Source organism: Octopus bimaculoides, chromosome 10 (assembly GCF_046866305.1).
Source record: "Octopus bimaculoides isolate indiv1 chromosome 10, ASM4686630v1, whole genome shotgun sequence".
Lineage (NCBI taxonomy): Eukaryota > Metazoa > Mollusca > Cephalopoda > Octopoda > Octopodidae > Octopus > Octopus bimaculoides.
The window spans coordinates 35,643,856-35,648,855 of NC_142937.1; the positions used below are offsets into that span (position 1 = coordinate 35,643,856).

Below are 5,000 nucleotides of genomic sequence, written 5' to 3' on the forward strand. Positions count from 1 at the left end.
GGGAAGTTGAGCGAGAAACCTTGGAGATCTGACAGCATCTCTCATTCTGCTTTTCTGTAGAATAATAATTTAAACAAGAATATCCAGATTCTTATAAATAATTCAGAATGGTAAAGCCTGCAGGCTAGCGTTCGGCATGATTATGAAAATAACAAGGATGCAAGACGCCGGTGCTCGTCACAGGCTATCAGAGCATAAAATTGGATAAGAGTAGCGCACGCGCAAACACTCACATACATGTATGCGTATATGTGCGTGTGCGTGTGCGTGCACGTGTATATACATGTATATGTATATGTATGTACATGCATATGTATATGTATATGTATATATATATATATATATATATATATATATATATATATATGCATATGTATATGTATATGTATATATATATATATATATATATATATATATATATATATATATATATATATATACATATACATATACATATGCATGTACATACATATACATATACATGTATATACACGTGCACGCACACGCACACGCACATATACGCATACATGTATATATATATATATATATATATATATATATATATATATATATATATACAACTATATGCATATATCTATATCTATCTATCTATCTATCTCTCTATCTATTTATCTATCTATCTATCTATCTATATATATATATATATATATATATATGGATGCATATGTATGTCTGTATTTGTATGTGTATATGATTACACACACACATATTGTATTGATTATACATAATCTTATAAGAGAGTAGGTGATTACCGCAAATATTTATCTCCTTACCTCAAAATATGGTTTTGTAGAAGTAAAATGTTGTTATGATAGGTACTTGACGACGGTTCCAACATACTGGTACTTGTCATTGTTGTCTTCCGATAAGGGAAGAGTATTAAGAGATTAAATATTTTATGAATTAGAATTGTGTCACAGTCTTTGAATAACAATGTTATAATTACACTTAATTAAAATGCATTTATGTTTCTATTTTTCTGTCAAGTCGATGACAACATGTATTTTTGCTGTTGTGATATTAAAAACCGACAATATATTTGCGCTATTTTGTTTAATTATAGGGATAGGATTATTTCATGTTTCATTTAATGGGAAAATTATTTGTAGAAACTGCTTATTTATGATATGTAGTTAATTAAAACATGATATCGTATGTAATATTGTAAATTACATTTCGATGTTTAGGAGGAATTGAAATATAACAAATTTTGATGTTTCTATTCATGTACAATAAATGCCGGTCTTGTACGTCTGATTGTTTACATATTTACATATGGCGAATTATCCTTCTTTCGTTTCAGTCAGATGTGCGGTCTCGTTTCTGATAGAGTAATGCAAGTAGAATTTAAATATTTCAATCTCTCTTGCCTCAGATATCAGATTAACATGTATGGACGATAGTTAATTATTCACCCGTACATTCAAACTGTGCTTATATAATTCAATATTTGCATGTTATATTAAAAAGATTTTAAAATGGATAGTAAATTAAAAATCAATTTACACTTAAGAATTATGAAAGCAATATTGTATGAGGTGGTATCACAAAGTTCCCGGACTAGTTACGTTTAATAAAAAATAACTTATTTACCTAATTTTTCACATCTTCTCTTTCGAAATAGTCACTTAGCACAGCAAGTTACCGATCTCAGCGTTCCTGCCACTTTTAGAATTCGGCCCGGAAGTCATTTTCCGTAAACGATTCGAGGACTTTCTGCGATTAGCTCTTGATCTCGCGAAAGGTGTTAAAGCGGCGACCTTTGAACTACTTTTTCATCCTGGGGAAGAGGTGAAAGTATGCAGATTCTAAATCTAGTGAATAGGGCGAAGGCGGAAGCGATGCCATGTTGTTTTTGGCGAGAAACTCACGCGTGAGTTCAGGTACAAGGTGCATTGCTGTCGTGAAGAATCTAATTTTCGCGCTTCCCAGATCCGATTGCTTCCGCCGAATGTCCTCCCTGAAATGCCTCAAACTATCGTTGATTGTCCTCTGACATTCCACATGCACAATCTGGTGAATTTCCTCCACATTTCCGATGGTGACGTTTGTGGTAGGTCTTCCAGATCGCTCATCGTCTTCCTTCAACGTTCTTCCGATTTTGAAACGTCTGTGCCTCTCGAAACTTTGCATAAGACTCATTGTCTTGTCACCGTAGGCTTGCCGAAGCATGCTTAATGACTCTGTAGCAAACTTCTCAAGTTTATTTAACGTGACATTTCACGTTAGATCTTTGTTCCAACTTCCTGTTAAAGAGAAAAATCGCAGAATACAGCATACACATGATCACTAAAACACAAATTTCATAACTTGCGAAGTAAAGACAGTGTGTCACTCGGCACACTGTCACATAAAGGTGACTACCAGCTCTTAATGTTCACACAACCATGTGATACCATCTGCTGCCTTGCTACAGAAATAATCCGAGAACTTTTTGATACCGTCTCGTAAAACGATGGGATATAAAGGGAAAATTAAGACAAAATCATTATTATAGAGTGTGAGGAAAATAAGCTTGTATACTATACGAAGAATTGTCTTATTTAAATAAAAATGTTCGTTTATATAGGAACGATAAATTTCATAGCTGCATGTAGATATCCTTTTCCAACAACTGTTTATCATAATTCGTTTTCCATAAACTAGTAATTAAGTTTCAGTTAGTTGTGCAAATATTGCATGGTTTTGATCTCGGTTTTTGTTTTAAATTTTCCTACTGTATTCCGTTTATGCTGCAATGTAAGAGTTTCTATTTAATCCGAATATGAAAGGTGGTAGAGAAATATATTATGTCTCTTATTACAGTTGTGGAGGGCATTACATCTAGTTCTTTAGTATTACTTTTTAGTATTGAGAACTAGTAGGAAATATCTTGCAATTTGACTCTAAAAATTAGCGTATTAATATGTGATATAGGGGTGACTATGCTTATTAAAAGATTAATACATCGCGAAAATTTACTAGGGTAAACTATGAAAAGTTAGTAGTACTTTTGTTTAACATATGGTGATATTTATGTAGCTAGTGGAAATATTTTCTTAATAATTTGTAAAAGTGGTTTTCTACAATAGTGATGTTTTAGCTTTCCAATTACAAAGTAATTCAACCAATCTCTGATCTTTTTTCTTAATGTGTGGTGCGCTTTGTGCATCTTGTATTTTAAAAATATATATTTTTCACAGTATATCTATCTTCGATCGGAATGTCATTATTGCAAGTGGTCGTATTATTAAAAACATACCTCCATTGAAAAGTTAGGGATTATAAAAGATATATCTTAATCATATTAATAGCAATTTTTGGATGATATATTTGTTTAGAAAGCTTGGCTACTTGTTTTGTTTAATATATACACAAAATAGTGAATTACTCCAGTATAGGATAACAAATAAGAACCTACATTCTAAATATTTTGTTGATATGTTATTTTAAAGCAATAGTTTTTAATAAGAGACAGTTCATTTTTAGTTGATTATTTCTCTTAAGAGATGCTGTTTAGATGTAAGAGGCAGTAATCTTGATAAAGCGCCTCTTGTAACAAAACGAATTATAGATTTTGCTTTAAAAGTCATTACCAACTCTCAGGTGACTTAATCCATATTCTTCTCTATAAGCATCAAGCCGAATTACCGACAATATCGTATTCGATATGGCGTGTGCAATCGTCAGTCAAGCTTTAGATATTTCCAGACCTTTCACATTAAGAGTAATAATAGTTAAAACAATAATCGTAAATGATGAACAGTAAGAATTTTTCTTGCCTCGTTTTCAGAGACGAGTTTAAAATATTCTATTAAAAGACTATTATGGCTTGAAAGCAATTTAAGATGTTACAATATTTTAGCTAATAGGTGCTGATCTTTCTGACCTCTCTTTCATTGGAGTTAATTAAATAAAAGTTTTATTCCTCTTGGAATTTGGTTTATGATCTGTAATAGAAAAGTTTGAATATTTCGGTACGAGGGGGGTTGAGTAACCACTAATATCGAATTTGGATGATGTTTTCGATTTTTGATATTTTTATCTGGTTAAATATACATTAGTTTACTTTACTCTGAGTGATGATTAAGTTTTCGACGTGTATTCTCAAATGCTTATTTATTAATTACATAAACGCATTCAGGTTCGATAAACAGGATATATAATTACTTAAAACGTTTCATGTTGCAGACATTTGGATTAATTTCTTCTGGAATTCGTTTAATAATAACAGTTAATGTTCGAATTTTTTATAACAAAGTATCATTGATTCGTTATTTATAAGTTTTAAAAACAATTTTTTTGTTTGTAAGTTAATTGTTAATAAAGTATTCCGTCCAACATATTCTTCTGATAAAGTTGGCAGTCACCTGTAGTAAATATTAGTGTAAAACACACACACGGACACACATACACATACACATACAGACACACGCGCACACCCACATACACAAACACTTATGCATGCGCACAAATTCATCAATCACATACAACCACACAGTAAACCCCCATCATAATACTGAAAATATCTTAAATTTAGTTACTCACTGAATGTAATAGAAAACAAACCATGCTAAACTTAATCAACATATGTGTGTGTGTGTGTGTGTGTGTGTGTGTGTACATATGCATGTATATATGTATGTGTGTGTGTATATATATATATATATGTATGCATCCATGTGTGTGCACTTATGCTTCAGTGTATATATACATATAAGTACACATATCATATACGTATATATGCGCATATCATTAACATTGTCTTTCATCCATCCTTTCTATACAACATGTGAGTTTATGCTAACGATATTGAAGCATACATGCATCTGTTTAATGTCTGCATGTGCATACGTAAATAACTTTGAATACGTTCATACATAAAAAGGCACAATCGATTTAAGCACACACCTCACACACATTAAAGTAGCAACACATAAAAATACATACTTATACACACACACACACACACACACACACGCACACACACATATATACAT

General features: G+C 31.6%; 2 long non-coding RNA genes across 4 annotated transcripts in view; one reads left to right on the top strand and one right to left on the bottom strand.

The window, feature by feature from the left end:
• Nucleotides 1–5,000, top strand: part of LOC128248892 (uncharacterized) — a 147,079-nt gene that overhangs the window by 62,271 nt on the left and 79,808 nt on the right. The window contains exon 2 of one of the 3 annotated variants that reach the window (XR_016243388.1): nt 1,325–2,291. The exons of the other annotated variants lie outside the window; for them this stretch is intronic. This is a non-coding gene — a long non-coding RNA (uncharacterized LOC128248892). Of the gene's footprint in view, nt 1–1,324; nt 2,292–5,000 lie in introns of those variants that run through there. 3 annotated transcript variants of the gene reach the window in all.
• The window catches only part of LOC149133528 (uncharacterized), a 118,622-nt gene that overhangs the window by 9,316 nt on the left and 104,306 nt on the right, over nt 1–5,000 (bottom strand). The window lies entirely within an intron of this gene.